The 12314-nt window shown below is 32.5% G+C and overlaps 2 non-coding genes across 2 annotated transcripts; both read left to right on the top strand.

Moving 5' to 3' along the window:
* The first annotated feature begins 5675 nt into the window (after positions 1 to 5675).
* On the top strand, positions 5676 to 5747 carry Trnap-agg (transfer RNA proline (anticodon AGG)). Its single transcript has one exon. It is a non-coding gene; the product is annotated as a tRNA-Pro (tRNA).
* A 6216-nt stretch (positions 5748 to 11963) lies between these two features.
* Trnap-agg (transfer RNA proline (anticodon AGG)) lies at positions 11964 to 12035 on the top strand. Its single transcript has one exon. It is a non-coding gene; the product is annotated as a tRNA-Pro (tRNA).
* Positions 12036 to 12314: the final 279 nt, after the last annotated feature.

Here is a 12314-nt window from a genome sequence, read left to right on the forward strand (position 1 = left end):
GAAGGGAAGTAACATCTTCTTCTTCAGTTCAAATTCTGGAAAAAACCAGAATTATATCAACGTTAGTAAGGTGAGAGCAGCGGATGACGGATAATCTTAATTGCATCGCTGGTGCAATAAGTAGAACTGTTGACTCGTTCGGTCGTTATTAGTCACGTGTCAATGTGTTTTTGTTTATAGAATTCACATGTGGGTTCATCTGGTGTGATACGTGAAATTGGGTCGTGGTGATCTCAAAATCAGTTAACTAGTATGTATTTATATTCCTCTTCCTGATAAAAATCCTACCCCAGCTCTTTTAGCTTGGAGTCTATCTGTCGTGCGTTGTCGTTAGGGAACAGTGAGGATGCCAGACTGTGTAATGTCGGTTGCTAATGTGCGAGTTTCTCTATCAGCGTGTTCAGGTCTTTACGTTTGGTAAGAATGTATAATGAATCATATCGGCACAAACATTGACACAAGACCACTAAACATTGACCATGAATTTTCTAGGGGTCATTTTTATTTTAGGTCGTTGGTTTTTACCAGCTAGTAAACTTGCTGAGTGTTTCCGACTGTCAAACAGAATCTATTGTTAGTTGTCGGTTCAGAATAACTTCGTTGTAGCTAATGAGCGTCCTTCAGTTCGTGGAGCTACCAGTTGTCAAGATTTACCTTGCAAAATTCTCGCAAATGATATACAGTATTGTTTTTGACGATCTACGCCCCGTCCCGTAATAATTTTTGCTGATGTTGCGTGCCGTTTGTGTGACGTTGCTGCCACGACACGCATATTCCATAATTACTCAAATTTATAACATTATTATATCAACAATTTAAATATTATTATTTATACGTTATTATATTTCAATTCAAAGTCGACCAAAAATAATTTCCATGTTAACTAATAAGCCATAGGGGTGTAATATATTATTATGTGATCATCACAGCACTTGATTATTTACAATACAGAACGTTAGTCCTATAAAGCTATAAAAGCCATAAAAATATTTATTTTTTCTAAACTAATTCCTTTCCCGCGAGAACAGTTATGTTATTTAATGCAGCACTTAGGCCAAGCCGCAAAACCACTCCGTCACGGGACGTTAAACTTTCTCCCAGCCGCTTCGTTAGAGCCAAATTATAATAACAAATTTTCTATACTTAATCTAGGAATTAAACAACGTCAGTACTTACAGTATCACTGCAATACAAATCAAACATACCGAGTATTGTGCATTTTTAAGGGATATCCTGTGGTGGTAGATGACAAAGTTTACTTCAGGGTGGCGGTTTTTGCATTTTGCGAGCGAGCCAGGTGGGTTATGAACTATAACCCATTAAGACCCATTATTTTATTTTATTTTATCAAGACCTACTTGTGAAAAAAGTATGAACTGCCAACTCAGCTCAACAAAAACTGGACAGTAAATTTTATTAATGAAAAAGAATTGATCCAGAAAATATGTCTATTGCAGACATGTCTCAAAAAGTGGAGCTTGCGGTTTATGAGCAGTAATAAATAAAATACTATGGAATATATACAGTTACAAATTGTTCCTAGTTCGAATAAATTATATGTGCGATTAACTTCTCCTTAGACCTCCATTAGACCTCCCTTAACATTTATATGCTATATTTATATGCTATAAATGTTAAGGGAGGTATTTTTTTTATTAAAATAAGGTACGAGACGAGCAGGTCGTTCAGCTGATGGTAATTGATACGCCTTACCCATTACAATGCAGTACCGCTCAGGATTCTTGAAAAACCCAAAAATTCTGAGCCGATCTACAATTGCGCTCGTCACCTTGAGACATAAGATGTTAAGTCTAATTTGCCCAGTAATTTCACTAGCTACGGCGCCCTTCAGACCGAAATACAGTAATGTTTACACATTCCTTCTTCTGGCTTTCTGTGCAAAGGAGCCTCCCAATGGTCGTACAACGTTGTAAAAATATTAAGATGCGAGGTAAGGACAAGAATTGTTGCGAAAAATGTGGTTCAAAGAGTAATAATATGTTAATGTACAGACACGACACTAACTAACTGTAACTAAATCGGTAGTCGTGAGATATGATCGCGTAGAGATTGATCGATAAACATACTTTACGCATCATATGGAGTGAAAAAAATTAGGGAAAAAATATGTGGTTCTGCTGGAACATGCTCGATAAATTTTTTAATCTCAGAACAAATCAGGTCATAATGATGACATGAATCGAACAAATTTTACAAAATAGTATTCACACAATTTCCCTTCAAAAGTCCGTAGTTGTGTTTGACAACGCAACATATCACACAGTCCAGATAAATAAAGCGTTTCCTATGTCCTCCTCAAAATATCAAATGCAAAATTGGGAAGAAAAAAGAGCGACATCTCAAGTCACTTTCCTAATATGCTATATGCTAGGTTATCAACTGTAAAGTGGATCCTGTAGATGAAGCCACAACCTGAGAGTTGAACAAAGCAAAATTTTATAACGAGGCAGTACTCGAACGGTTAGCTCAGTTGGTTAGAGCACCGGCACGGAACACCGGAGGTCTTGGGTTCGAGTCCCGCATAGTTCCTAAAATTTTATTTGTGTATAATTATATACTTAGAAGTTAGCAGTATTAGAGACTGCCAATAGAAGTGAAAACTTACAACTTTTAGTATTTGTTGAACCCATTGAACAATAATTTAAAATAAATAACATATAATAACAATAAACTTATTATTATTACTTAGTATGTTATATAATTGATAAAAAGTATAAATTCATAGGACTCATACTTAATATAATTATTGTTAAAAATATTTTTGTTGAACTAAATACTTATTAAAATGTGATAATTAATAAATGTCAACGAACCAAGTTTTAACTTAACAAGCAGTATGTCGAACTGTAAATGTAGGTCGCTCGTGTATCTATTGACTGTAGGATACACGTGTAATATTTTGTGATGAATATTATTAGCAACCTTTTCAATAAACACTGCTGCACACCGACATCACACTATTGTTATAATTTCTGTATAGATAACTAGGTAATGTTGAAATAAATCAATTGGAATCAAGTGAGTCGAGTATCACTTCCCCTCCTAAGAAGAAACAAGAAGTACCAAGCAACCGATAGAAGAGCTATTGCTGCTACTCCATGCTTATAAGCATCCTCTCACTCTCCGGCCAGGAAACGTTTAGCCGAATCAGTCTTGTGAGTCCGCTTGAACAGCAGTGTGAAAATCCATCTTGTATTTACAGCATATTGCACGACGTACACACACACTCTCTCCTATCCACCTACCGTCTGTCACCCCAGGTCTCCTTGTGACAGACAATCCCGTACTTATCTATATATTTACATATTTGGTTCAAATTCATATTTAAATATTTTTATTCCAAATAGGATTCAAAATCACTTATTGAACGTCAAAAACTACAACCCATTCATTTTCATAATATGACTAATATTAATAAATTTAAAACCAACTGCGTTAAAATATTAAGATCTTAGTTATGTAAGTTAAATATAAAAAGTAAATTATTGTAGTGTTGTATAGTTATAAATTTTATAAATCTCTTTTTTAAAGTAGAAATGTATTTAAGTCATTTAATATCATCATTTTTGTATATCTCTTCATTTCTTTAATTTTAATTGTTCAACTTTGTTACTCTTTTCGAACTACTGTAAATGTTGTTTACACCTGTAAAGACATGTCATATTGTACTATCCCTTGTGTACTTGCTAAAATTTTAATTATATAATGATGTGTTGTTGGTGTAACTATCTAAATAAATAAAATAAAATAAATAAAAGAGACTGCCTCGAACTGTTCGAACCCTATGGATAGGGCTAGGGCGTTAGGAACACTATATGTAGGGCCCGTAGGTACACAATTCACACACGCACTAGCTAGGATACCAGATCCACATATATACCTACAATTATGGATAAGTTACAGGGTAGTTGTTGGGGGTAGGTTAGGCCCAGTTTTTTCTATAAACGCATCGGGGCACGCCCGCGTTCAGACCTCGCGTAGGGTAAAGTGTAACTCATCAGGGCGCTTTCAGTATTAATATTTGAAATTTCATAATGTTTAAAACAATTAAATTTTTAATTTCAATTTATTTTTGAAACTTATTTTCAATAATATCTTAATCAAACTAGAACAGTGTTTCAACAATGCACAGTATATACACACTGAAATTTTCACTAGATCCATTCAATTTCACTTATAAGATATACACAGCACTGATATTGCACAATACGTCAGTTGTATGGCTACAGATATACTGTTATATGCATTTCGGTGTCGCGAACTCACAAGATTTCACCTATCGAAAAAAGTGTCTAGCTGTATATATTTATAGTTATAATTATTTATTTACCGCGTGTCGGTGACGCAAATCCATAAGATTTTCCCTAAAAAGTTTTTACTTCTAAAAGATTACCTTCTTCGAATATTTATATCCTAAGAGTACCGTATATCAAATCATTGTCGGTAACTATCAAGTTTCTAATGCAGAGCGCTGAGGAAAAAACTAATGTGAACATCAGTGATGTTGTGTTTCACAACAGAGTAAGGGAATTATTGTTATAGCTATGTATAGAACGTCATTGATTATAGCAATCTTTAATTTGACATCTGATATTGACATTTTATTCCACTTTTGACTTTTGGTATTTCAATAGCAGATAGATAATTAATACTGGTGACTGGCTTAATTCATTATTTTATTAATTTTTGGACAAAATGTGACAGATAAGCGATAATAGCATGGATTTTGAAAATAATATTGACATTAACTAGTATAGTAACAGTTTCAGTATGATTGACGGAATACATAAAATCAGTACCTACCTACATATTGTATGAATGAATGAATGAATGAATGAATAAGCCTTTATTGCAAACAATGTAAGATTCATACAATATATATAGTCTAATCTAATCTAAATAATATTGTAAACTAAGTAATATTCTAATGGTTAGCGATCCTACCTACTAAGCTAGAGGTCCTGGGTTCGAATCCCGGTAGGTGCAAGCATTTATATGATAAATATAGATGTTTGTTTCCGAGTCATGGATGTTTAAATGTATTTATGTATGTTTATATGAATTTATGTATGTTTAAGTAAGTATATTGTATTAAATATATCATTGTCTTGTAACCCATAACACAGGCTATATATGCTTAACTTGGGGCAAGATAATTTGTGTAAATGTGTGTCAATATTATTATTATTATTAATCTAAGTAATATTATTATCTAAGTAATAATCTAATATTAGTGATATTCTTAATCTTCTACATCGTTCGCTTGTCTTCCGACATAGGCCTCTTCCAGAAATTTCCATTGTGATCTGTCCAGAGCAGATCGTCTCCACGTTGGTCCAGCCACTTTTTTAAAATCATCTTCCCATCTAATAGGTTGTCTTCCTTGATTTCTTTTCCCTTGTCTTGGATACCAGTCTATAATATTTTTTGTCCATTTATAACGACAACAACAACTACCCTCCAGAACTACATATTGTAAATAATCTTAAATTAAACATATTGTGTTATTGAATGTAACTCACTGCCGACTTCTTATTTCCCAGTATGTACTTATTATGAGTTCTATAACAGGGATCAGTTTTAGTGGTTCACTTTCACTATCTTTATTATAAGTGGAATGTTTTAATTTAACTCTTTTCAGATTACGAACAACCGGCTCGTTGGTCTAGGGGTATGATTTTCGCTTAGGGTGCGAGAGGTCCCGGGTTCAAATCCCGGACGAGCCCGGATATTTTTTTGTTTCAATAAAGTCAAGATATATATAATATATTGTATTTTAAAACTTTGATGCAATCTTATTCGATTATCAGAATATTTTCTTTTATATTATTTCTTTAAATGTATATTTATAAAAATAATTTCAACATTCGTTTTTTGTATCTCAAAGTAATCTTCATAACTATCGCATGTTTTTTTTTATTTAATTAATAATTTTTCACTGTACTTCACCATAGATATAAAGTTGTAATAGACAAAAATTCTATTTAAATAATATTATAAAATAACAATTGAAATAACTAGCCACACTACTGGGACAATTTCACCCATTAATTTCCTAAATCACTATCAAACGCCTTTGAAAAAAGGAACATTTTTTAAATAAGATTCTGGCTAATTATATATTATGTAAAACTGTGAACGCTTTCTTAAAAAGGGCCAAAATTACATATTAAACGCAGGTAGGCAACTTTTTTTTTCTTTTTAAATCTTACAGGCCTTAAATACTAGTTGGAAAAAGGCACAAAAAATTTAAATAGAAAAGAAAAAAGTTGCCTAAAATTAATAAAACAGTTTTCAGACGTTCTACATTTGAGATGGGCTTAACTTTCTAGAGTGAAGTTAAAATTCAATTTGTATTGCTTTGAATAAGTTTCGGTCTAACAAACTTGAAGATAGTTTAGTGAATTAAACATATTTATTTAAAGATACATTTCTGTAATTAGTATATAGATAGTTTATTAAATTTATAATCTAATTTAAAGACCAATTAATAAATAAATAAACATTGCATTGCACTTGCATTGTATTCTTAAGGCATCCAGGAAGAGTCTTCGAAACTAACGCCTGACGGTGTATGATAGATACAATGCGGTGTTGCCTTTGGATTCTTCTGTTTTACTAACGTCGCTAAACCGGAGTGTGATCCCAACATTGCTGGCCATTCCGATATCGTGTTCATGAGGTCCATATCTTTTGAAGTTGCTTCCAGTTCTCGTGAAATCAATAATTCTTCAGAACGTCCATGCACTTATTGTAAAGCCCGCGAATTTTGAAATCGGTTCGCGGTCCGCGGACCATATTCTGATTAGGAAGCACTGATCTACAGGATCGATTGTTGTTTAACGTTACTATTCAAAATATTTGTTGAGTGATGTAGCGTGGAAGGGAAAGTGAAGTTGTTTTAAATATTATCTGTTTTAGTGTATTATCTGTTCATTGTACTAGATTTTGAAAATTTTATTATGTTTTTTTGATTTTATTTTTAACTTAGCTCGAATTTGTGTTATTTGTTCATTGTACTAGATTTAGAAAATTTTATTATTAGGGTTTTTTTTATTTTATTTTTTATGTTAGCTCTAATTTTGTGTTATTTGTTCATTGTACTAGAACCAGCTAGTTGACTGTTACAGCTTGTTGGATCTAATAATATCTTGCCCCTCTTCATTTTCGTTTCTTCTGCTTCTATCTAGTATCTCTTTTGCAAGCTGTGGCAATCTCTAAGTGGGTCTTTAATTTAACAATTAATATGTAAGTACCTCATTTTGTTTAGTTTAATAATGATTAATTGTAACTCGTTGATTGTCCTTAATAAATAAATAAAATAAAATAAAACTAAATAACAGAAGCGCATAATATATTTTTATTGTACTTATGGTTCACTATTATGGCGATAATAGCTTACACATGAAAGAAACATACATGCTGTCGCGGGCTTCTTTGTTGAATTACCTACTTTAGATAAACATTCATTATAATGATATATATCTACATAAGTATGTATACGTGAAACTCCAACGGTTTTTTGCGGCGTACGGCAGAATAGCTCGCAGAGGAAAGATTTTTTTCCTATTTACTTGACACTTATAGTTATATTTTGAATAATACATAATAAGATATCAGAGCGGTAGCAACACTGATATCTGTAGTAATATATTTTGAGTTAGGCATTTAATAATGACTAGGTACGCTGTGTTATGAAAGAATTTACACCATATCAATCACAATTATCAGGTCACTATGAAACAATAAGTCGAATAACGTAATGGTGAATAAAAAAGAGGATTGAGAAAGAAGTCATTTTGAATAAGCTTGGCCCATTAGGTAAGACTGATGAGGCAAAAGGAATCAGTTTTTGTCCGCCTGCTCGAGTACAAATGGAGCAGCACTTAGGAATAAGGTTCATCTTCATCTGTAATTCTTGTAATGGCTTTTATACGTTTAAACTTTTGTTGCTGCGCTAAAGAATCAAACCAGCGTAGTACCGTAATAAAAGAGGGCTATTCGCGCTATTTATAACCTAAGTCCTAAAGAATCATTGAGAGCAAAATTCAAAGAAATTAACATCTTGACTGTTGCTTCTCAATATATTCTTGATAATGTAATGTATGTTCATAGGCATATAAGTGAATTTGCCAGAAACTGTCATAACCATAATGTTAACACCAGGAACAGACATAAACTTATGATGCCTACTACTCGGCTAAGTCGAGTTAGTAAGTCTTTTGTGGCGCGATGTATATGCTTTTACAATAAGATAATGTTCAAAACAAAAGTATTACGTTATTGAAAAGAATTGTTAAAAAAACGTTTGTGTGGTAAAGGTATAACATAAATGACTTTCTTAATGATACCACAGATTGGGAATGGAGTTACCGCTCTCAGGCTATTAAATAATAAATTTAATTGTACAATATTACTTTGTAAACATATTTATTCGATGAAAAAAAAAGCCCGCTGAGTTTGTTGCGCCAGTTCTTCTCAGGTGAAGGTGTCTCTCTTCTGAGGCATTCATTTTGGAATGGGTGGTAGTTTCCTATTTTGAATAAAAATATTTGAATTTGAATAGAACTATAAAATCAAGTGTTAATTCGATCATTTTCTGGCCAAATATGGTTGGCCTTATTTATTAACACATTTATTTGTGTTTGCTTAACATTTCTCAAGTATAAACTATGTGAAATATATATTTCTACTAGATGACCCAGCAAACGTTGTATTGCCATATAAAGTAATAAAAAAAATGCGGTTAAAAAATTGATGACGACCGATTCTCAGACCTACCAAATATATCATAATACAATTATTGTATTCTTACAACCCTATAGAAATTGCTGTTGTAGAAAGGCGAAAATTTGAAGAGGTATGTATTTTTCAATGCTGAATCATAATACGATAAAATAAAAAAGTTGTCGAAAAAATATATTTAGGGGTGGGTCACACTGATCATTTAGGGGTATGAAAAATAGATGTTGGCCGATTCTCAGACCTACCCAATATGCACACAAAATTTCATACAAATCGGTTCTGCCGTTTCGGAGGAATATGGTAACAAACACCGCGACACGATAATTTTATATACTTATAAGATACAATAAATGAAAACATGTGCGTCTCGGGATTCCCGAAACAAGTGATAAGTTAAACTAATCTAAGTTAAACTATTTAATATTGAAATTGTTTAACTAGAGAAAAGTTATTACTTAAATTTTATGTATATTAATATGATAATGTAAGGAATGGTTATTTATTAATAAAATTATTTTATTGATTATATAATATATTTAATTCCTAGGTACAATTCTTGAATATGTACATTTGAATTTTGTGTATTTATTTACATTATCAGTATCATTATTTAATCCTATAAAAGTAACAATTGGTTAAAGTGAGAGAGGAGGAGAGTGAGAGAGGAGGAGAGTGAGAGAGGAGGAGCCTGCCTACCGCTGTCGTATGAGAGAAAAAGAAGCCAGACAGACTGGCGCCGTAACGCGTTACGTTACGAAGAAAGTTACCCTCCCATAAGAAGTTATCACTTCAAAAATTATATAATTTCCAAACAGATCTATGAACGACAATTTTGATAGTAGGTAACAAACAAATAATACACAAGAACTGAGAAACTCTTTGAACTGTTCAGAAAGTTATTAGGTCGATCTGGGTTCATTTGTGTCGTATAGGACGCTAAAGTACCTCAATATAGAAAAACCACACACAAGTCATTTCATGAGGATATCACGAAAATGACGATAGAATTAATAAAATACATTATCGTACTATTGGTGGAATTTGTATAATCTTTATATCTGAATGAATTTATTGAACAATATATCTACTCTTATCAATTTAGAATTCCATAAAAATCGCCGTCTGAGAGTATGTGCTTGAATATTTTATTCGATTATCTATGCGAATTTTATATTACAGGTTTGAAAAGCTTGGTATGGTATAGCCATTTGTTTAAATTTTATATCTTGTGAGGAATACACTGTTTATAGGTACCCAATTGCATTGGTATACCGAGAACCTTCAACTTGTAAGTTTTTTTATGATAATAAGGGACGAGACTAGCAGGACGTCCAGCTGATGGTTTATGGCAATGCAGTGCCGCTCAGGATTTTTGAAAAACCCAAAACTTCTAAGTGGCACTAAAATTGCGCTCGTCACCTTCAGACATAACATATTAAGTCTCATTTGCCCAGTAATTTCACTACCTATGGCGCCTTTCAGACCGAAATACAATAATGCTTAGGTACACATTACTGCTACACGACAGAAAAAGACATTAATACTGGGCCAAGGTGGGAACCTTGGCCCAGTATTAATAACATTGCTAAATTTGTTTGAATACCCATAGATGCATACGTTTGTTTAATGAATAGGTACGAATGTCATTATATTTATTTATATAAATGCCTTTGAAATAATTAAGTATCGCCCACCTCTAGGATTATCTTTCTGTATACAGGTTGTACTTCCTTGGGTGGCTTTCTGAACACAATTTAAAAATCAAACGATAAGTATCCAAATTTTGTCGGAAAACATTCCTATATATTTAGTTTTGTATTAGTAAAAAGGTGTTAGTTTCCTTTTTATAATAGGTTGTTTTAACTCATTATTGATATCAAATTAAACTGTTTATTAAACTAACATAGTAATAAAACTGTCATTTAATTAAATAATATTAATTTCTTAGTAAGTACAAAATTTTGTATTTAAAATGACGCCCTTGTTGTTTGATTCAGTGACCTTTCTGCTAATCTCAAACTAAATGTATTAAACACTTTGTTTAATATTAAAATTTTGGATACTTCACGTTGTATATTTTCTTATTATTTTTTCCTACTTCCGACAACAGTGTTCTGTAAAGATGTTAATGCATTCCGAACAAAGTTACATAGGTACTTACTTACACTTTTCTTATGAACTGAAAAAAACAGACTAGACTAAATAAAAAAAGATATTTGTGACTGTTACTTATTGCAATCATAAAAATAAAATTTCTTAATAATATATAGCCTATCATTTTAACAATCACAAATTCTTAATAGAAACCACTTTTTATCAAGGTTGATCAAGCCCTTCTCGAGTTATGAAAGAATATTCAAACTGAGTATATCTGTCACAATTATATAGCACCTACTATATACTAGATTAACATAATTATGTATTTTTAGTGTACTGGACGGTGCTCACATCTTGAACGGGTAAGTTGCTTGCATTTCCGGAAGACGATTCGAAGCACCAGTTACGTAATTGAGTACTATATCATATATCTTTAAACGAGCAATTCTTGTCTATATATATATAATCTGAATCTCGGAAAAGGCTCCAACGATTTTCATAAAATTAATTATGCAGGGGATTTCGGGGGTGATAAATCGATCTAGCTAGGTTTCAATTAAAAAAAAATGGTTTTATCCATGTTTGAATGAGAAACAGCTACAATAACATTAGAATACAAAGGTAAATTTCGCCACTATATACAAGACTATTATAGCTTAGATGGGACATTGGGTGATCCGGAAAGCAGAAGACCCCGGTTCGAATCCAGATATCCTTTTAGTTTTTTTTATTCAAGTTTTATACAATCTTAAAAATCCGAGCATGGCTCGGTCGTCCAGATATTATTATATTAAATAGAGAGATTTCCACGTATGTCTCCGGAACCATAAAGAGACTTGAAATTTAGTAGAAATATTCCTTTCGTGGAGTTAGAGGTCCGGTAAGAACGAAATTTGCCATTTATTTTTAGTTTTTCTATTATGAACAGAGCGACGTCTGTGGGTCAGATAGTTTAATTTTAAATAATTTTGCCCACTTATCTGCTATTGTGATGGACAATCATTCGAGTTGTGAGTTTCTCTGTTAGCCCGATAGGAAACTAGATTTTTAGTATGGTAGCAATTTTATTTTCTTCACATAATTGTGAATGCATAACAACTGGCTCGTTGGTCTAGGGGTATGATTTTCGCTTAGGGTGCGAGAGGTCCCGGGTTCAAATCCCGGACGAGCCCGCAACCTTTTTTTTACCAAACCACACCTATAATAGCAATTTAAAGAGATTATTTTTATTTATTATTTTTTTTAAATTTTCAGTGAAGATTCATAGTTTTAAGATAAAGAAAGATTTATAATATTATGAATTCAATGATTTCATCTGTGTTAATTCGTCTACCCAAAAAATATGGAGAGTGATTGAGCTTAGTGTTCGTTGCTCTGATGTACTGAGGTTCTGACTGCTGGAAGGGTTTGCATAAACTTTCTGTGAATTAGTAAGAGTGTACTCTCCCGCA

Source organism: Leptidea sinapis, chromosome 17, assembly GCF_905404315.1.
Source record: "Leptidea sinapis chromosome 17, ilLepSina1.1, whole genome shotgun sequence".
NCBI classification, from domain to species: domain Eukaryota; kingdom Metazoa; phylum Arthropoda; class Insecta; order Lepidoptera; family Pieridae; genus Leptidea; species Leptidea sinapis.